The 23,008-nt window shown below is 36.4% G+C and overlaps 1 long non-coding RNA gene across 1 annotated transcript; it reads left to right on the top strand.

Annotated features, from left to right (window-relative positions):
• Window positions 1-3,975: 3,975 nt before the first annotated feature.
• On the top strand, window positions 3,976-22,702 carry LOC310903177. Its single transcript, XR_014587334.1, has 3 exons — window positions 3,976-5,394; window positions 9,317-9,407; window positions 20,701-22,702. It is a non-coding gene; the product is annotated as an uncharacterized lncRNA (long non-coding RNA).
• Window positions 22,703-23,008: the final 306 nt, after the last annotated feature.

Below are 23,008 nucleotides of genomic sequence, written 5' to 3'. Positions count from 1 at the left end.
GTTGTGGTGGAGTTTAGCTGCCCGTCAGGGTGAAAACACCACTACCAATCTTTCCATGGATGCATGAATATACCGTAAGCCTTAGGAAACCTTTATGAGGAGTTACTGTACTGTATTGAAGAAATCAGCCTTGAATTGCTTTGCCTGGAGACATGTCAGCTTTATTTAACAGAGATATATATATATATATGTATGTATGTATGTATTTATGTATACAGTTAGGGATATCTAGCTCCAGAGCAACTGCCTCATTTACCAACCCAAAGTTAGGTCAGTGGAAATACTTTTAAAAGCATGACGAATTGAACAAATTGGCACCAAACATACTTGAAGCAAAAATGAAAGGGCTGAAAAAAGTTGCCATGGGACTGTGACCCATTTTATGACAACTTCGTAGTTTGAATATTAAAGAGGTTTTCAAATCTCATTACAGTATCTTCCTGTGTCACTTTAAAGGTAGTATACATTAAAAATAAATAGATTGTTTGGGTAAAGCTTATTTGATTGATTAATTTTATATAAGTTTGAGGGTGTCAAATCTATTTCTGGCTAGCTAAGTTTTAAAAGATAAGTGTGAACTGAGAAGAAATGTGTGGTTTTTGCACAGTCTCCTATGGTCATGACGTACCTTGGTAGATAAGCCAAAGAACTACTTTTCTGGGGAAAAGATGGGCCTGCTCAGTCCATGACAACTTCCATAAATGCAAGTGTACATTTTCAGAGAATGTATACTAAATAGATAGCAGGTAGAAAATATTTCTTAGTAAAAAGTATACTGATTTTTTCCTTTATAAAATGGATATCATTTCCCCTGATATATATATATATGTATGTATGTATGTATCTCTTAGAATCACTAGTCCATGAGTAATTATTATTTTTCAACTTCCTGTTTCTCTAGCAAAAACAGGGAATATGCAATCCCTACAGGCTTAACAAGCTTTATGTATTTTTCTTCTTTAGAGAACAGGATTATAGAACACCAGCAATGTTTTCAAGTTTTATCACAAATTCAACTGCCTGTCTTGTCATCTGTATTTACAAGCTCTTTATGAATATTTGAAGGGGCATCTTATCCATAATATGATTGGGGAAAAAAATATTGTGTATTAATTATTAAAATCACCCCTATAATATTTTTGTATCTTAAGAATCCTTTAACAATTTAAAATATTTAAGGAATGTTTATAACTTACCTCTCTGTCAACATTTTTTCCTCATTTTATATGTGCCAGTAAAAGATATGCTGATTAAGTCCCCCAGGAAGTGTTCCATCTCTCATTTAATCAGATTGGGCCTGAATGGATACAGGTGATTGCACAGAAAATCTGTGGCAGAACAGGAAACGGGTCCCAGTTTACACAATTATTAGTCCTATACTTTTATATAAGACTAGTCTTCAACAGGATTTTCTTCTTAAGATGAATACCATTATGGTGAAATATCATGAGGTAGATTTTCAGAATAGAATTCAATCTGGCCTTCAAAGAGGAAACTACTTTTAATCTCAATTCCAGAAATTAATCTAATGTATTTATTTGTTTATTTATTGGATAGATAATGAGTCCAATAACTCTACACTAGCTAAAATATATGCAATTTTAAAAAAGGTATAAAAAAGAAAAAAAGTAAAATGAACATAATACTGTACAAAACCCTAATGAGGATATTATGTGTGGGTCTTTTTCCACTTTTTTTTTATTTATTTTATTTTATTAGTTTTTTTTTGCTTGAATAAACAAAAATAAAGTTTTCTGAGGATAAAAAAGCTAAAGACAATAATCTAAATACAATCACATGTGACTGGAAAGATTTTTTCTGTATGGCTTCTACTCCAGATGGTTGGTAGTTTTTATTCCTACATCATTTAGAACATCCTGTTAAGATTCTAAAGCCTTAGCCAGAACTATAGAAACGTTATTTTTTGTTTTTCTGTATTGAATCAATTTCAGTATTTTGTACTGCTGAATTCTAGCACCCATGTTATTATCACCATGTAAAGTTAACAGTGGTCATTTGAATATATTCTCTATTTTCAAACATTTTCAATGTCTTCATGTATATATGTTGGTACTGCCTGATTTGCTCATATTTTCACTTCATAATTTTCTAGCAAAAAATATTTCTATTTAACTTAGTAATTAGAATCCCCAGGCAGTGGGAGGGTTGCTTATTAAGTCCTGAACAATAAGCAAATTTTGGCCTTAACTCTAGAATTTTGTGACAACAAATGTTAAATGTTGATTCATAGCTCCATATCTTGTCACAGGATATCCGTTTGACACTTATAGAAAAGATTCATCAATTTTAATAAAGTGTTGCCTCTCTGTAGAGTTAAACAATCCGTAAAATTTTCTGTAGGAGAAAGAAGTAATGATGCTCGATAATTACTATTTTAGAACCATATCTAAATGCCATAAGATTCAGTTTAGTACTTCTGGTATAAGAAAGCCAAGAGATTAATCCTGCATATATTTTTGTATGCAGCGGTTAAATAGGTAAGTAGAGCTCATTTACTAGCATAACCAGAATAGCTTTTGTCTATTTACCAACAGCAATATAATCACTGGGGCGGAGAGCTGAGTGCAGGCTCAAAATCCAGCTGGGAACATGGGCAGGTCTTTTTGATCCACTATGCTTGTTCATATTCATGCAAGGTGAAACATTGTTTTTGACAACTGTGTAGATATATCTAAATGTTGGAAAACTTAAGATAAATTCAATCATGTCAAGGAAATGAGATGCCCATTGTCTACAGCGGATATTGCTGGATTCAGCAGTAAGATAATTTTTGTCTAAACTTGGTCTTACTATAGATGCTACACAAGCAAATAATAAACTGATCATTGTGCACTACACGACCAACCACGCATCACAACAGAGCTGCTAGTCAAAACTTCACACCAGTGAATGTAATAGAAAGATGCTTTTATTTTAGTTTGCTTTAAAGAATGGAATAGTAGCTGCTTTGTATATTAGAAGACTTTGTCTCTTGTTCCTTCTCACAACACTGGCACAAAGACATTTAAATGAATCAAATAAAAATGTAGATTTACTTTCTAAAGAAAGCTTATGGACATTGGCAGGATGTGAGGTATACTAAGGGAGTACAAAATTTAAACCTTGTACCAGTTCAGTGATTAATTGTGCAGTTAAGTGCATCATTGTCTGAAGAGGAAATATTTCTTTCCTGAAGCTCCTTAATTTTGCATAATAGATGAGAGAGAAAAAATCCACCCTCCCTTATTTTTTAAATCTACTTTTAATGACAATTGTTCCTCTTTTTTTTTTTCTTTTCTTTTTTTTTTGATTTATTGAAGAATCAGGAAAAAAAAAGATCTTATGCAATAAATTGTACTTTAGCTCTATGACTAATTTTTTATTGTGGAAAATCAGACAGTAAAACTTTGATGTGTACAGTTAAAAATAACATATATTAAGTATTTCTGAATAAATAAAATTCAAAGAATCTGCTCATTGACAATGCAGAACTCAAAACAAGGTTTGAGTGTGAATTCAGTGTGAATTATTTGTTCAGCTCTCTTCATTATACCTTTGGTTTGCTTGATTACTACTAAACAGACTTTCATGGAATATGATATTTTCAAGGACTGAACCAAGAGTACAAAGGAGACCTGAGCTGACACCATCAAATTTAGGAGGCCTTGAATTATGAATCCTTAATCCTCTATCTCTTTGGAAAGACCGTAAACTACTTTTTTTCTTTTCTGAAAAAAATGCCTATTTTCTTTTTTCCTTTTTTTTTTTTAATATATCACTTATATAAACTTATGTCAGCAGTCAGCAATCATAAGGAACTGTAAAATAAAAAATCAGTAAGTGCAAACAGTATTTGAGAAAAAACATCTTTTAAGAAAAAAAAAACAGTTTTAACTTTCAGTGAGTAACATAAACTGTAACAGGTAAGTAAAAACCTCCTGTTTTATGAAATTAAAATTCTTTTTAACTCTTAATTTTCTGAGTGCAAAATAAATGTTTCAACATTTTAAAATACTGAATATAATAACGTTTTACTGTTTAGCTGAAAGTACATATTAGGTGACTGGCACAAGAGGCAGAATATTTGGTGCTTTGGAGGTTGTTGTGGAATTTGATTGCACAATACCCTTATTTCTCACTTTTTAAGGAATAGTTCTTTTTTATGCAGAAAAGGACCATGTTGCTTCTAATTTACTGTGCATTTTAGAAGAGAACTGGAGGTTTTCTTTGAAAGGGGCATAAATGTCTTGAAAATGAAAACCTGCAGCAGCTGGTGGCACCTTTAAAGTGGCTGCCTTTTCAACCCGAGGCCAGCCCTGCTTGATAAACTTGAGGCTGATATAGTTTGTGCATAAGCCAAACTCTTTTTGTTGTTTTAAAAAGTCAGCTGTTTTACCTCTGTCCTGAAAGATCCTTCCTGTGTGTATATAAATATAACAGGAGAAGACATTCAGAAGATGACTCTAGATAGGGATTAAAAAACTTTTTTTTTTATAATATCATTATTTTTTGAAGATAAGTGCAGTTATATCAATTTCTTAGAGTCGGCTAGAAGATATGGAGTTGATATGATTTAGCGAGCCACTGCAATGATGTCTACTGCATGTTGTCTACAACACTTTATGGAATGGAGAGAAAGACAGACATCAATCCTGAATTCTGTGTCTGTTTAAATATGTACTTACTGAGGAAAGCATAGATAAAAGAAACAATTAGAACAAGAAAGAGCAACGGGAGGTGGGTCGTGGGTGGGGGTATGTTTTGTTCAAGGTTCCAAGTCTTCATGCCCTTTTGATCTTTATATTAAAGGAATATTATACGATCACATAAGAGCTAGGAGCTTGATTTCTGCTTATAGATTTATTTTTAAAGCACTAGTAATAGAGAGTTAATTGTTTAGTAGTTGAATAAATATGTATATTAACAACTGTTCCTGTTGTTTACAGTTTACTTTTGATCACTGTTGATCCTATAACTGATACAGACGTTTCAAATGGGACACTAACCCAGCTTGAATGCACTGGAGGAGAAAGTGGTTTCCTGAGCTGAGACAGGGACAGGATGAGATTCCCTCTGTCATACAGCCACCACCTGAAAAAGATAAGTTGAAGGATTAGTAAAACAAGTGTGTTTGCTGAGCTTCTTTGGCAGGTGCTGTTGATCAGCATTAACTTAATCATGGCTGTTTCTTGAGGGCTGCTGGAGTTGTTCTGTTCCTTCCTGAGCCTGAAACCTGCAAAGATTGACTCAGCTGCTGTGGGGGGCTGGCTGTACTCTTGCCTTCTGCTCTGGGCAATGCAGTCTGCAGCACTACCCCTGCTAATCAAGTGAAATATTTTGTCACTTTGGCTTCTCAGTAATCAAGAAAAAATGTGCATGAATTTTTTGCCTCAGGTATGTACAGCATGAGAATATGTGTTCATGTTGTTCACTAAGATGGCTTGAGTTATTTAAAAAAATATATATTCATCTTCTGGTTCTAGGTTATGGGTATTTTTTTTGTGTCTTTGTTGTTGTTGTTTGTTTGTTTGTTTTGATTTTTTTTCCCTGATAAAGATTTTTTAGAAGTGTTTTAAAAAATAAAAAAGCTGCTGTCAACTACTGACTGATTCTGTGTTTTTACATTCTGTTTCCAACTTGGCATAAATCCTAAAATTAATAAAATGATGTGGTACTCCTCTTGGTAATTAAAGCAAGATGATTATTCTACAATAATAATCCTCTTAAATAGTGAGGCATATAAACAATGGAAAGATAATTCTTTGCTCAGCAATGTAATATATTGGTAAATAAAAAATAGATTACTTTTGAATTGATAAACAGGTAATCCTGTTTCAGTCAGAATAATGAATCTTCATTTGGGTAACAAATGAGCATTTGGTTTGTGACCCTGAAGATATAGAGTAGAATGCAGATAGTCCATGTGTTCAGAAATAACTGTTTTATCAGCTTGCTGATTCCGAGCCTAAAGCATGGATTGTAGCTAAGGATAACAATCTGTTCTATCCTTCTGACTTCAAATATTCTGATAAATACTAAACAAATAAAGGTATAAAGGGTATTTCACCTGTTTGTTTTTTTTTTTTTCTTTTGAAACCGTAAACTTGTCTATGCTCTAAATGCTATGCGGATCATGGATAGTTTTCTGCAAATGTATATTTGATGCTTTTTCTAATCTTAGGTGAGCAGAATTGGCTCCTTAACACAAAGCAAAATTACCTCTAGTGCAGAGGCAATCAGCTTTAGGTATGAATACTTCTCAAAGGTAAACAGCTCTCTGACAGAAGGGGCTGGAGCAGCCGTTGTGGGATGTGGGTACAGACATCTTGTAGTGTTAGCTGGGGAGAGTGTGATGGAGAGAGAAATAAAGGGCTCAGTCCCTTATGCGTTATCTTATGCGTTTCACAATGGTTAGGCTGGTCACTATAGGTACATTCAGAAATTTCAAAGCTGTATCTAACATATAGTGCAGATTGACTGCACAGACCAGGTGAAGCAAGTCCAAGTTTTTCTAAGTAGCTGTGTAAGCAGAAAGCCGGATATATCCTATAAGCCTAGTTGTCATGGGCACAATACAGAACAGAAATCACAGGACCTGTATTCCTTACCTGTGTTGATATTTTGGATTTTGATATTTAAATGCTTGTGATATTATCTGTTATGTTTATGTTAATCTGACCAAATAAATGGAAATACAAAATAATGTTATAATATAGCATATAAATAAAATTTTCTTCATGTCTTACACTGATGTAAATCAGAGCAGAATTCATCCCCTAAATCTTTGCTTCATCTGTAAACAGGATTGCTAAAGTTAAATAAATAAAACTGATGGGTAATGGTTATATGTTTCTTGGAAACAACAGTTGTGTTGTAATTGCTAGTAGTACTGGGATATAGTTGAAAGAATGATTCATGCTGAAGCTAATGTAGCAGGGAGCTCTACTATGAAACTAAAGAGAATAAGTTTAGCCCTAGCTATGAACTCTCTTTAGGCCTCAACGTTTTCCACCCTTCAAAGTAAATAAGTACAAATCACAGCTAATTTCTTGCAATCCTTTGATTGAAAAAGTAAAAAACATTGCAGTGGGAGGGAGCCAAAACAAATTGTCACCTGGAAATCTCCGGTTACATATTTATCTTTTTTTGTGTTTGTGCAAAATTCTTTGTCCTTTGTCACTCTATCACAGATTACTGGTTTTGGAGCAAATGAATATGTTTGTCATATCCATTCTCATATGAAAATAACAGCTAAGGTTTTATTCATACCACTCCAGAATATGTTGGGGTTTTATGCGTATGTTATTTGAAGAAGTATGTTCAAGTTTATGTAAAGCAAGAAGAGATCTACCCTGGGAAAGCTCCTGAGCTATGTTCCTGTATGCTGAAAGACATTATAATAATTCCTCATTCTCTGCCTCTTCTGGAATAGAGGCTTCTCTGACAACGTGTGTGTTGAATGTAGAAATGGACATACTGTCTCTCAACAGGACTTATTTAATCCAATTTCTGATGCTATTATCACTGACAGCTTTTAGGGGAGCAGCTGTAGTTTTGATTTATGTCCTCAAAGAATTTATTCTGTCAAGGAACATTTCCAAATACGTCGGGACACATAAGCCCTTCTCAAAAGGGATCCCTTATGAAGTATAAAATGATAGGATCAAGGGATTACAAGTGTTTGAAATGTTTCTGGTTTAAAACAACGTATAACCCTTTGGGTTCTTAACTACATTTTGTCTATTCCAATCAGTCTTAATGCAAAAACCCTTGAAGACGTTGTTAAGAGTGGTAAGTAGGGGCAACTTCTTGGGTGAACCTCTCAGGGAACAATTAGATTGATCAATTTTATATAACAAACTTGGTTCTGTATCTGGAACCTGTCAAAGAATATAGGGAGTTTAAATGTTTCCATGAAAGCTTCTACTATATGATCTAAAGACTGAGAAACTACTGTTTACGTCTTTAAGTATGTAAACTTGACAACTATATTGAAAATTCTAGTGCATCAACGGCAACCATAAAAATGGAGTAGCCCTAATAGGCTGTATCACTCATTTCTGTATGACTGCTTGGTATGCAGCTCTTGCAACAAACTAGTCATGAACTTGGTATGGTTGTGTGACTTATGGCTCAGTGATTGGAGGCCTTGAAAATAAATTATCTGTAAAAGTCCTTCTAAGAATATGGTGTTACTACTACATTGTAGTAAGTCAAAACTGAAATTTTGCGAAGATTTGTTGTAAAGATTTTTATTGTGTAGAGGTTAAAGATTTACATGTGTTTTACGTTAGCATATTAATGAGACCAGACGATATTTATAAGAGTAAATACCAATAAATCTTTCCATTAGCAAATAGCATGAACTAATAGGAGCAGAGAGCAAAACTGGTAACGTGTATTTACACTAGATATGTTTGTGATATCTTTACTTTGGGCTACCTCTCTGCTCATCTGCAACTAGAGTACCTTGGAGCTGTTTCTGCAGTACATCTCCTGGCAGAGTTTCTTTTTGTAGAAACCCAGTTCATGTGCTCTGAAATGTCAAGGCTAACTGACTTTTTTCCTTTTCTGAAGACATCTGGAAAGACTGCTTCAGAAGTGTACTCCTGATCCAGATTAATGTGCTAATGATGATGTACCTTTTGTGTTTGCAGAATGAACAGTAAGACTGAACACTATGCTACCTGCGTTTTCCAGTGTTTTGCGTTACTGATATTTGAGATTCCAAATGGAGAGCCCTCATAGCGAAGGGTTCAGTAATACTATCATTATTGATTCATTTCAATTCTTAGTGGCTTTTTTATTCTATTAAAGATTATGTGAATCATATACTCAATGTGTTAAGCAATAATTCCATTTATCATGAGTATTCATGTGAGTGGAACATGATTTGTGGAAACCAAGTCCAAAACAGAAGAATGAACACAATCCCTGGGATTAATTATTAAGAAAAGGAGAAAATTCCTGTGATATTGAAGCAGCCCTAAAATAGTTCTTGGTACTATCTTTAGCGAGCAGAGCTGCTCAAACTAGACCAGAGGTGAAAAGATAGGATACCTATTCAAATACAACTAGCATAATACTATAGGTATGTTACCAAAATGTCTGAGGAGAGTAGCTGGGGGATGCTTGTGGGGAGCATATGTATGAGCTTGAAGAAGCATATGTATGAAGTGAATTTTATTTCAGAACAGATGTCAAATATGTTGAACTGTGATACAATGTAGATCACTTTATTGGCTTCCTTGTAAGAGACAATTTTTAAAAGAATACTGACTAATATCTTTTACTTTCTTGTACACTGTCATGGGAGAGATAAGTCGGTGACCAACTTCTTGAAGGGATGAAGAACTCCTTTGAGGTGAAGGAGGCCAAGAGAAAAAGGACACTTTCCTTGAGGCAAGGTAACAAGATGTTGGGCATCCAATGGTGGGTTTGGGAGACTTTTTTTTTTTTTGAGCTCTTGACAAAGGGGCCCTTGACATTTCTCTCTTTCCTTTCTGAGGCCTTCCCTCCCGGGGGGGGGGGCGGGGGGGGAGAGGATGAAAAAGCTCATAGGAAATGTAAGTGATCTTTATTGACCTGTGACTTTTGTGTAACCATGGCCTCTGGCATGTGACTCAATGTGCATTTCTTGTCAAAACAGGTAAGGGAATTGTGCACTGCCCTGAAGGAATGTATAGTGTGTGTGTCTGTACAGTGCTGAAAGGCATGAGATAGATGTGAGGGCTGAGGTGAGAAGAGGAGGATACAGAAAAATGTGAGAGGGAAGAATCATTGTGAAATGAATTATTTCTTTTTCCCTCAGTGCTGATGGAGGATTCTCAGTTATTTACTCTTTTCTCTATTATTACTCTTTTCTCAAAACTTCGTATTTATTTTTATTCACGAACTATATAGTTGTTTGTTTTTTTCTAAATTTGATGATGTTTCATAGATTTAATTACTATTTCCATCCATTCCTTAATTGTATACAATAATTACTGCATATAAACAGCCTATCAGGAAAAACCTGACAGGCTATGTATTGCTAGTTAGCTTTACCTGTGACAGTTGAAACACTTCATACCACTGATATGAACTGGAGGAAGAAAAAAATGTCCAGCAAACATGTACCCTTCCTGGAAAAGGAAGGTTTCGTATTCTTTCTAAAGATTAGGTCAGCAATTAAACACAGGAGTTAAGGTTCCCATCAAATATCCATGTGAAGAGGTGGAACTTGAAAAAGAACAAGAAAACTCTTTCAGAAAGCATTGTAAGTGGCTAACTTAGTACTAGATTTACTTTGGACTTCCTACCAGGCAAGAGTGCTGTGTCAGAAGTACGGGGATATCCAGAAGTGCTGAAAATGTGTAGGGTCATCTTGGGGTTCTGCCATTCCACCCATGGTTTAAAAAGCGAGGCAAAAATATGGTCTTTTTTAAGGCATGAGATGAAAGAATTGTCTCTTATATGGCCTCTGTTTTGTAGGGAAAACAAAGTATGTGAGGTACAATAGACTTGTACAGAAAACCTACAGCTAAATCTGACAAATCTGTAAGAGGTACAGGCAACTTATTCCAGTTTTGGGGTCAAAAGACATGTCAAACGATGTATCTTTCTACTTCACTGGAGGCCTGATTCCCGTCTTAGGAATGAATTTTTAGATAGCAAAAACAAAATACACCAAGGCATTTGGCAGTTTCTAGCGAGGAAAATTTGGGCCCTCTGCTCCCTGTGTTGCCAGGAAACTTTTTTGAAACTGGAATGAATTTTATTAAGGAACAGTCATGGGATTGTTTTTCTCAGGTGGGAGATTGTGAGAAGTGATGGAGCTGTCAGCAACTTATTCAGTCTCCGCAGACTTGGACTAACTCAAAATGGTTCTTCAATATCTTGTCTGTGGGAGTCAAACTTTAGTAAGGCAGTTCTGGTCAGCAGTTGTAAGAAAAATGACAGAATAGATTGCGGACAACTTTGGAATATGACCTCAAAACACCTAAAATAAGGAATGATTTATTGAACAAGACTGCAGTCATTTAAGGAGTTAAAGGAAGCGCTCTCAAAAAAAAAAAAATCATTTGCCATAAATTCTGCTGCAGTTATGTGAAAAGTTGATTGGATTCTTTCAGTACCACAAGATTGAAAGAATTGAGCAAAAATGCTTGATACAAAAATTATTTTTTTTTCTGGAAAGAAGGGTCAAAAATATGAGAATTTGAGACTTTATGAAACTCGTCTCAGGTCACATAGAGGGACTGGAATTTAGGCTTCCTAAAATGACTGGATCAGGACTCACTGCAGGGCATGCATACCTGTGAATTAATTGATGGCTGGACTTGAACTAAAGAAAATGCATTGGTAAAAGTAAGTCTCAAAACACATTTTTTTCCTCTGCTCACTGCATTATATATTTTCACTGGGCCAGTAGTCCATTCAAATTGCATAAGTGATCAAGTGTACTCTCTTCTTATTTTAAATACCCGAGTTATGATGTACTTTTTGGCTTGGGGAAAGAATGAGAAAAAACATTCAAAGGAGGATTTAGGAAATAGGCTGAAGAAAATAAAGCATGTGAATAATATTAACACAAAAGAGTTATATAGACCTTTTGACGTTTTTGAATGAGTCTTCTGTGCGCTACTTTGAGATTAGTTGAGATATTTACAGATCTTGTCAAAGAGAAAAGGAAAGGATGAAAGTTATTGGGGGGGGCCAGGACAGCTCACTGGTACCTACTGTAAAGCTATCATCCAATCCCTGTGTGATTACTTTTTCTGGTCTCACTTCATAGAAATATTTCATAGGAAAAGACAACTTCTCCTTGTGCTTTAAGCTGACTTCTGATCACTTGCATCAGATTTACCTAACTGTTTCATCCTGGGAGCAGCGAGATCTGACCTGAGAGTTCATGTCAGCAGCAACAGTCTCTCTGCTAGATGCACCTATGGGGCAAACAACAAAGTGTTTGCAAGCTTGCAGGGGTTTGTTTTCCACAGCTCAAAAACATCCACTCCTGAACAGCTGACAGTAGCAGCTCTACTAAAGGGTCCCACAGAACAATCAATTTGAACTGTAAAATATCCCATAAGACAGCTTTGCTCCCACTGTTACTGCCTCCTGCCCCAGAATTCAAACCTAATTTGAGGAACATTTTGAGGAAGGAAAATTCAAAGGAGTGTTCAGTGCAAATATATTGAAGACTGACTTATAAATCACAAATGATTTGGGGGTTTGGCTGCCCTGTTTCTGTGCTTCATGAGCATCAATCCACCTTGCAGAGTCAGGCACTATGGCTTCAGCGTCTGTATGCTTTATGAGTGCATGCTGTGTTAGGTGCCTGGAGATAAGGTATGCAGAAGGCAAGGAATTGAAAGAGAAGTTATAAGAAATGCCTAAAAAGAGGGCTCAGGCCTGAGCATCGCACCTGTAAGTCTGCAATCCCCTTTCCTCCAGGTAAGATTTGCAACTGATAGCCATCTCCTGAAGTTTGGTGTATAAACCACATTATTCCCTCTTCACAAAAAGCATAGTGAATACTTTAGGGGTTGTTCTTTGCTTCACAAAGTTAGAATGGGCTTCTGTCTGTCCCACAAGGCAGGTTTGATTCCCTGGTTTGAAACTGGGATTTGATGGTAGATCTCCCACTTCTCAGTTAAGTGTACTTAGTATTGGTTTACTGGGAATTGTCTCTCAGAATTTGTCCCCGATTAAAACTGTTCCACTTCATGTAAACAATTAAATATTAATTAAGCTGGGGGAAAAAGAAGGGAGGTGAGATTGACTCTATAGCCTGGTGGTTAGGGCAATCATGTGGGAAAGTCAGATTCACGTCCTTCTTCACTTAATTATTTATACCAAATGGAATAGTGTCAGCTGTAGGGAGTGAAAGATTTACCTCGGACAGTGCTGTAGCCTAATGGTTACAGTAGGCTCTCAGGAGGGTGACAAACTAGACTTAAATCCCTTTGTCAGACCAAAACAGGGATGCTTATGAACTCAGATCCACAGAAGCTAGCTACTGAGCTGGGGGTGGGGGGGGAGGACGGGAAGGGGGGGGACTTTTTTTTTTCTCCAGTAGTTCCTGATGTTTTAGGATTATTTATTGGGTTAATTCAGTAGGTGTTCTTATATGTAAGATAACCAGAGGAATGCTTGGGCATGGGGGGGGGGGGGGGGGGGGGGGGAATGTGGGGTGTTATTGTTTATTTTGTTGTTGTTGTTACTGTTTTTATTTTAATGTAGTTGTTGTCTATGAGGTCTCACTATCAGGAGTTTAGACATTATATAATAGTTTAACCAGGATGTTTTGATCCAGGAGATATGCTTTGAAGCAGGTAAGTTCAGAGAAAAGAGTAAATACACTTGAGAATAGCTAATAATAGTCTGGTAGGGAGGTACTTTGCAAAACAGTATTCTTTACCCAGCAACATCTATGTATTTTATAGCAGAAGACAATTAGGGAATTTAAATGCTTCCAGAGGAGGGAGTTCCAAAGAAGACACACAGAGGTCTGGATTTTGGCCTTGGTCACTAAAATTACAGTGATACATGACTCCATTTGTGAATATAGGATTTGAGAATTTTTAACAACTTGTACTGAAATGTCCTAGTAAACTTTGTCATGAACCTGGAATCTGCAGCACCAAAAAGACTTGAAAAACTCATCTGAAGGAAATGCTGGCTGGGATACTCTTGGTAGAATTTGGGGAGCAAATTTTCTTGTATAGTTTGAACTGAATATAAAGAACATTTTACATCACGTAAAGTTATTGCATGATAGGTCTTATTTCTTAGAAAGATACTTTTAAAAACTAGTGTCCATTTTAATTAGCATAATAGAAAAATGCTATATGACCTTATGTAATGCTGACTTTTGACCTTCAAAGTACTACTTTCTCCCCCAAAATACTGGACCTTTAGAGTTCATGGCTTCATTCTGTTTCTCAGCACATGAGGTTGTATTGTTGGATCATCTAGCACTGTAATAGTAATTCATAACTGTAAGTATTTGGGACCTTTACTCATACGGCAACTACCCTATTTATCTATTTGTTTATATTTTAAGAAAAAATGACATGAGAATTTTTATGCATCAAGTATTATGAGAAAAATAACTGTGAGCTGTACTGGCACTCACCACCCTTCAGGGAATGGGTGTCCTTCAGATAGCCAGCTACTCCTCTGACTTCCAAAGATCTCTTCAGGCTAATTCATCCACTGTCTGTGACTCCACTTTCAATATTTCATGTTTATGTAACATCAATAACTTATAAGGGAATTGATGGGCAGGTAGATTAAAAAAAAAAGTTAGGCCTACTTTGTGTACTTAAAAGTTGATGGTGTTGTTTTGGCCAGAACTTTCAATAATTTTCAATTTTAACTGTGAAGTCTTATTCTGAAGAGTAAAGTCATAAGGAGAACAATAACAACGTCAGGGATTGGATGGGACTTTGAAAGATCATCTAGTCCAGTCCCCCTGCCAGAGCAGGAATACCTAAGTCACATTACACAGGAACATGTCCAGGTGGGTTTTGAATGTCTCCAGAGAATAAGACTTTCCCATGCATTACTGTCAGGCCTGGTGTCTTATAAAACCAGTTATTATCAAAGAACCCGAAGCCCTGCCTGTAGCACTGGTCACATAGCCAATCATTTATGGACTGTATCCTTCTATTCCATCCCACGTCATCACCCCAGGATGAAAGGAGGGAAGAGAAAATGACTTGCACCCCAGAGTCTTTCATCAACTGTCCTAAGGCCTTCAAGTCTTTTTTCATTCCCCTCAGACTACGGGATACAGCTTCCTCCCCATCTATCTGGAAGATCAGTACTGGGTAGTAGTCTGTTGAGCGCACCAGGTTGGGGAGTGTCCTGGTGATACCCCTGATCTGGGCTTCAGGTAGACTACAGACTTCCCTTTGAGGGTCAATTCTGCATATCAAGCCCCCTGTTCCTCTCAGAGGAGAATCTCCTACTACAATTACCCTTCTTTCTTTCTTTTTGGAGGCAGTCTTGAGGCATGGTGTCAACTACCTCTTCCTGCATGACTTCATAGGTGGACCTTCCACCACATCCTCACCTACCTTTCCTTCAAGATCTGGGGTCTCAAACCTATTATGGAGGGGCACCTGGGGAAATGAAGTAGGTAGGGAGGGTGGTTGTCCATGGTGCCAAACTGGGACTCACTTCCAACCCTCCTCATCTTTTTGGTCCTCTCCCTCTGCACAACAGCGACAGGGCAGGGGCTCTGTCATTCTCTGGGGTGCATCCCCCTGGCACCCATCTCTCTGGCACACCAGGGAGTTATGCCACCAGTCCATCTCCTGCTCACACACCCTGATGCTCCTTAGTCTCCACCTCCTACCTGAGCTCAGCCACCATGGCAAGCAGACCTTTTGCCTGAGAACAGGCAGTCTCCCCGCTGCCTTCCCCTGGCAGCGGCAGGCTCAGGCACTCCCTGCAGCCAGAGGCCTAACAGCTGTGTCTGCGGGCAGGCCCTGTGTCTGGGTTGCCACAGACATTTTGGATTGAGCTCTCTGCCTAGTGGACACCATGGTAGGTCTGTGATCTCTCAGACTGCCACTACTTGGTGCAGAGGCCCTGGGCCCTGCCACACCAGCTGCGCACCTGTGCGCATGAGCTGCTGCCCCTCACTGCTCGGGGTGGGCATGGTGTGTTGCTGGCCTCCCGGAGGCTTTTTCTTGGTAAAGGGTCAGGGCCCAGTCACCATTGCCATGGCAATGCCCAATTCCTGCCAGCCTCTGGAGAGCTGGCAGCTGCGGCCTGGTCACCCTGCTGTCCTGGGCCAGCCCTGTCAAGGCAATGGCCCCAGATCTCCCTGCAACTCGCAGTCAGGTGCTGTGGCTGTGCCGGCTCTAAGGTGGCTGACCTCAACTACAATAAAGTGCTCTATTACCATAGCTAAGATTATTATAACACCACTAAATATCACAGTATAAATTTTACCTTGCTGGGCTTCTTGAGATAATTTTATAGTTCATCTCAGATACCATGCTTTCACTTCACATCTGCCTGTGGCAAAGCAGAGGTATTCTCTTTGCAAACATGGTAGAAATTAGTCTTAAAAATAAAATACACCAGAATAGGCTGAGCTTTACCAATATGGTTTACATTTGTGATGGCTTAGCTTCCACATCTGATGAGGAAAAGCACCGGGCAAAATTGAGTTCTAAGGAAGTAATCAAAGATGCTTTGCTTTTGTAAGACTGGGGAGAAATGTCTGCAGGCTTTGTCAGGAATTGCATGCACATTGTAAAAATGGATCTGGAACTGTGAATGAGAGGATTTGAAGCAGAGCACTGAAAAACAACATCCTTGGGACTACATATTCTGGCTGCACTAGATACCAGTGAGATTTTTAGGAGTCGCAAGTATAGAATAGAGAACTCACAAGAGTAGAAATAAGTAGAAATATTACACATGCTTCCTTGAAAATTGAAATACTCCTCCAGAAATTAATGCCTGAAGTGTCTTCTACTGACTTCTACTTCGCTAGCAAGAATCTAGCCTGATCATCAAATTAGACTGGATTAAATATATTTAGGCATCTTATTTTATTATTCCTCTGAATGTACTAACATTGTAAATTATATTGCATGTTTGAATTAAACTCGTTGAAAATTAATTAGTTTTGTCTACATATCACTTCTGAAAGCTTATGTCTTTAAGTTGCCCTGGGAACAAAGCCTGTGTCATCTTTAGAAAGATGTTCGAGGTATTGTATTAACCTAGGCTTTTAAAGCTAAAGTAAGGAACTGAAGACAGAATCTGCTTTCACCAAAGAAGAAATGTATATTGGATGTCAAATGCCTGCATATCAAAAGTTCTGAGAATGTTGCCTTCACAAGGAAGGAATGAACTACTGACATAAAGACTTATAAGTGCACAGGCTCACAAATCCCACCTGAGCAAAGCATACTATTCTACTTTGTACTTTTATGGTATTTTCCCATTCAGGATTTAAGAATGATTCACACATTTTAATGGTGGAAAAAAACAGGAATGCATGTAAACAGAAATCAAACACGTTCAGTTCATGCCTTCCTAAAATCGACTGGAAGATCAAGTGCAGAGAAACCAAGGAACAGAGATTCTTGAATAGCAATTTCCTGTCAACACATAATGATAAATGTCAAATATTGTCTACCCTGTTCTCCCACTTTGCTTGTGAAGAGGGTAGTCATACTGGAGACAAACTGATGGCCTGCTCCAAAGTGTATTCAAGTCAGTCAATCTTCAGTTTGCTTGTGTGCACTTTAGGTGAGGCAGTGACAAGTGTACTGCTATTTTACAGAGTATCTTCTAGAGTGGGATCAGTGGATTTATATGTTTTCCTCTGTGTAAGTGGGAATCAGTATTTGTTTATATTTATTATGTGTTCCTTTTTTCTATGTGGATATGGATTTCCACTTCAAGATTTCAGTCTTAGGCTGATAGAAATAGAATATTAAAGTATGCTTCTTTCTTATAAAGCATAACTTTAAAAATAATAATTGTTTACATATATATATATATACAATCTTCAGACAAACAAACGCTACTGTTAATTACTCACCTCTACAGACAGTAGAAAAGCAAATAGAATGACGATCTCCATGTTAGCAACTTCTTATTTGGTAGAAAGGTTCTTTAAAGAATGAAAATGTGACCATGACTTGAAGTAGCACACAATGAATCATACAACTCTTGTAAATGGGTTAGGTTCCTCCATTTCTGTGCATAGTATCACTGTCTTGCTTACGTTTGGGGGGCTGTCTATGGCATCGTGACGTGTTCTCAGAGCACTGATTCAATAGAATGACCATGGTATATGGTCAGGCAATGATTCAAGTACACAAGCATGTGTTGTGCCCCATCTGAAGACAATTTTTGCTGTTTCTAGGAGAAAAATGAGGAAGAATAAATAAAGCAAGAAGCTGAACTTCAAAAACAAATAGCAGTGATTTGCAGAAGGAATAAAAGGGAAAATATGACCATCTGAAAGATAAATAGGCTTAAAAGCATTATCCTCAAATACAGTTACATTCTGATCTTACAGGGGCTAAAGAAAGGGATGTTGGTGCCAATTAGAGCATCCCCAGATTTCTAAATGTCTGCGTTTCCAGATGTACCTGGAATTCAACTTCAGCCTTACAACAAGATTTGCTATTTTGTATTTGATGGTTTTCTTTTTTTGCGAAAATTAAGATACTCCTCCAAGGTCCATAGCTGCCGTGTTGCCAGATTTCACAGATTTGGTGTTTCAACGGTTGTCCTAGATGAACATAATTGTAAATGTGTATTAATAATACTTAGTACAGGGAACTTTTTGCAACCAGCTCTTGATAACATGTCAGTAGTAATTAATACAATTGGAACTGAAGGACGGTAACAAAAATATGTGATGTATAAGTATTGGCTTGTAATAGGAGATGCATTGAGATTGTGGAGAAACATCTACAGAAAAGTGAAAAATCAATTAAGCTATTTTAGAAGTAAAGATTTTTTCAAGGTTATGAAGATATATGCAAGCAATCTAACTGTTGTTAATCATGCACTTTAACAATATATAGTACTGTGGTTTTGGTCCTAGCTAGTGAAATCTAACTGGTGTGCAAAATTTTGGTGGAATTTAGATAGTTCCAAAAGCAAAAAAGGTTTTCTTCTTTTTGAACAGTTATGTCATTGGTGAAAGACAAATTGAGGTAGAATCAACTATTCATTTACATGTTGCACTTACAGTAGTTTTGCACAGATTTTAGAGAAGATGCAACCTTGGCCACGTTTTATAAAGAAACAAACACAGACAATATGTTGGTGGCAGTAGCCCCCATAGGAGCTCTGCATTGCACAGCTCCTCTTCCGATTGCCTTGCCCTCCAATCCTCAGACTCTGCCTGGTACCTTATGAAGCTCCTCTGCCCTCCAGCTGTGTCATATACTGAGGCAAGCAGTAAAGTGCTGTCTTCTCTATGTGACTGCTTTTATACAGCATGGAAGCATCAGCTCTCTTGATCCACCTCCATTGTATTTCTGATCAAATACCTACACCATCACAAAACAAACAAACAAACAAACAAACAAAAACTATGCAGCTTACCTTTGCATGTATTTTCAGAGCACTATAGTGAAAATATGTATCTTATGTCCCTACAAAAACTCTGTCCCTTTTCACCTGGTGGGGAGGTAAGAGCCCTGGATATATTTGCAGAGGAAAAGTGTTCCCGGTTTTCTTAATACCACACCTCTTAATTTGCCAAAGTCAAAGAGAACCTCTCTGAAGTCTGATCTCTGAAACTGTTTGTATGGCCTTTCCCACTTGAGTAAAACGACTCGTAACTACTGATACAGCCTTGTAAATAAATGTAAACCTAAAGAGGTTCACTATAGCTTCTTCTTTTCTTTCCCTTTCTCCATGTAATGTTTCTCCAAAGAAAGATAGTTTGGTTGCCATGGAGTATATTGACCTGACCTTCTTCTAAACTTCCCTAATAATCCAGTGTTAGCATAAGCTTTGTTCCTCTTTGCAATTGTGAGTGAGGACATGTTTGTACATTGTCTACAAGGATAATATGAAAATACTATATTTTTGGATAACACAAATAGAAAAGCTTTGAAATCTGCCAGTATTGGTTGAGATATTTTAATCTTGTGATATTAATATAAAAATTAAAATACATTTTATTACTCCATTTCAACATACAGCTTTTATTTTACCATGTAACTAAAAATGCAATTAAAAAAAAAATTTAGTTACCATGTAACTAAAAATGGCTTTAGACCTCTGCCTTCATTATTAAGCCAAGGAATTTAAATTTAGGCATCACCTACATTATTTAGAGTTTGTTTTAGTGTACAAAACATTGTTTTAAGTTTATCTTAACATTATAATATTAATCACAATGTGTCTCTTTCAAGTAAGGTAATTTATTAGTTCCAATTCATGGTTTTTGTGTGTTGTGTTGAGAACAGAGCTACACAGACATATTTACTGATTTTTGTTGTTGTTGTTTTGTTTTTTGTTGTTGTTTTTTTTTCTTATTCAATTCAGTCATGTTATTTTTTTTTTTTTTTTTGGTTCACTCATAGAATAGATTATTTTCAGCTCACTGAAAGGAACTGAGATGCCCTAAAAATAAAGTGGTTCTACCAGACCTTTAGCAAACTGAAAGGCTTTTGACCATAAAGGCCTGAAGACTAACACATAACAAAATTACCTGCAAATATAGGACAATTTTCAACTTCGTCAGGTTCACAGGACAATGCAATGAACACCTCACTGTTTTTTTCTTGACCTGAATGCTAATTTAGAGGTCCAGAAAGCCAATGTTGTCATGGATGAAAAGTACAGTCACTGATATCCTACAGAGAAAACAGATATATAATTTAAATTTTAGAAAATTTACAGATAACCAGCGAAGAAACTCTGAGAAAGCAAGTTAGGATAGGTGTTACCTCTTTTGCCCATGAAGTCAAAACAAAATACTTTCCAACACTACGGAAATATTGAAAAAAATGTATATATACCCAAGAATTTGAATGTTTAAATCATCTGAGAAGGGTCACAAATCCAAGTATTCTTTTGGTTATTTCAAACACTATTGAATCTAGACAAAGAGAAAATATGTCAAAAATAATCAGATGGGTATCTTCCACTTTAAATTGATTTGTCATTAAAAATATATATATCCTTTTTTGGTTTCCATGTCTTATTTAGTTAAAGCAAGGAGAAAATGGAGGATTGGGTGCAGCATAAGCTATCAAAACTCCTTGCTCCTGTTTTCTGGACACTAAAAGTCTGCAACGAATTTGCTGGATGAGATCAATGCAGAACATAAACACAGAAGATCAGCTTGACTTGGACATTGATTTGACATAAACCTTCACTTTTGACATTCTTTTTTCATGATCTGTACAGTTCTTAAAATTCTGCACTTCAATCCTGTTTAAACTTTACTTACATGTTTCTTTTTGAAAGCTGTTTGTGTTTCTGTCTGTCCTATAATATTAAATTTATGTATTTCTTTAGTTGCTTCTGCTTTTTATTTGTGTATATTAGTATAATAATCTCACAGCTGGAGCAATTTAAGAGGTTTGATATGGGAAATACTTTTGTATGTCTACTTTTTATGGCCATCTTAATTTGGTTTCACATTGAACACACTGCTTTCTTATTAAAATAAATAAATAAAAAAAAAATTAGCTTGATATACAATGGGCAAAAACAATTAAAAACAAGATTTGTGGCCAAGCAACAGGAATCTGGCACTAGGAATGCAGGAAAACTGATTCCCAGAAGAGTAGACTTGTTTTCTGTAACTGACTTGGTCAATACAATACAAAATACAAACTGCACAACACTTAGGAAAGTAGTAGTAAAGAGCTTGTCTCAGCTGATGTTAACATGTCTTCTGGTAGTAAAATTCTCTTAATGAGCACAAAGTGATATATAGATCTTATGTGGCTGTGCAGCTGCGTCAGATGTTTTCTTAGCAAAATGAATGCTGAATGGAAAGTTGTAGTAAGGAGACTTCGTGTCTTCAGGCAGAGTTATGACAAATGTTGACATAGCCCACCAGGTCTGTGTGATCTTAACTGCGTTCTGCTCAGTTCATTAAGGACTAACTTGATAGGAAACCCCAAAACCCTCATTCTTTTTATGTCTTTGAGGATGTAACCTTCACTCTTGCCTTTTCTCTAGACTGTTAATAGAATCTTAGTTTAAGTACTCTCTCTTGTTTGCACCTTCATTTGACTCGTTTCTACACTAGTCATTTTCTTTCATCTATAAAGTCAAGTCAGAAGCAGTATGCATAAGGAAACAGAGACCTAAGGCTGCCAATTGGTTGATATTCAAAGCAACTACAGAACTGAAGTATCATCAAAAGTCAGTCCAAATGACGGACTGATTATCCAGATCTACATCTTCCCTCTCACATGTAACTTATTTCAGTTGTCTGCAAGTCACCAGAACTCTCAGCCTTGACTCAACATAAAATGGATCTCTTAATAGAAAAAAAACATCTCAAAATCTTTGCTAGATTATCCTATCTGCAGGTATTCACCAGTGAACATTTTTTTTTTCATTTATATCTAAGCTACAGTTTTTCAGTAGCTTTACTAAATTCAGTTAGTTTACCTGAAATAATACCAAGACCACAACTTCACTCAATTTTCAAGTACTTGGATAATGAAAACCTGTATGTAAGTATTAAGAATGACTTAGTGAAAACAAACAAACAACAACAAAACACCAAAAAACTGTTACAACACATTTATATATAATTTTTAAAAATATGAGTAGATGGGGTGAATAATGCTTCATTAATGTATTTTTTTCATTATAAGGTTGATTTTGGTAGGAGGGACCAATGGCATTGAAATCATGAGTGTAATTCCACTTAAAAATCTGAAATCAAATTCCTCTCCCTATGCAAGCATATTTATTTTATCATTGAAGTACAACGAATGAAAAGTGATTCAGAAATTACATAATATTTTAATGTTATTGTCGTTAGCTTAGCTTTGCTTTTTATCAATTATCAATGATAAAATTTGAGAGTATGAGCAAAAACATTCTCTGCTTAGGAAGAAGGTTCACCTCTATTGTTATGCTATATCAGCTTTTTAAAAAGAAATGCAGAACAAAATAATTGATCACAATCATTAAGTCGTTCACTGAAGAACAGTGCTATAACTGATGCAATTAAAATATTAAAATAAAGGAAAAATATACATTTATATTCAGATTTTTTTTGTACTTAGTTTAAAATTGTGCCATAGTAAAAATTCATGAATTCCATGTGTTTCTGGATTCCCTTGCAAATTTTCACATGAGGAATAAAAAGTTCCCCAAAGGGCAGATATATTTAGTACCTCATGTTCAAAAATCTTGTTATATCTTTTGTAAACATTACCTGCACAGCTTCTCAAAAGACAGGGTTTTGACATTTCTAGTAACCATCATAGCTGGCATGAATGTGTTCAAATGCAAAGCTTAAACATAATTTTATAATTCGTTGTAG

The sequence above is a fragment of the Anser anser genome, assembly GCF_964211835.1.
Source record: "Anser anser genome assembly, chromosome: 8".
Taxonomy (NCBI): domain Eukaryota; kingdom Metazoa; phylum Chordata; class Aves; order Anseriformes; family Anatidae; genus Anser; species Anser anser.
This window is presented reverse-complemented; position numbering and strand designations above follow the sequence as displayed.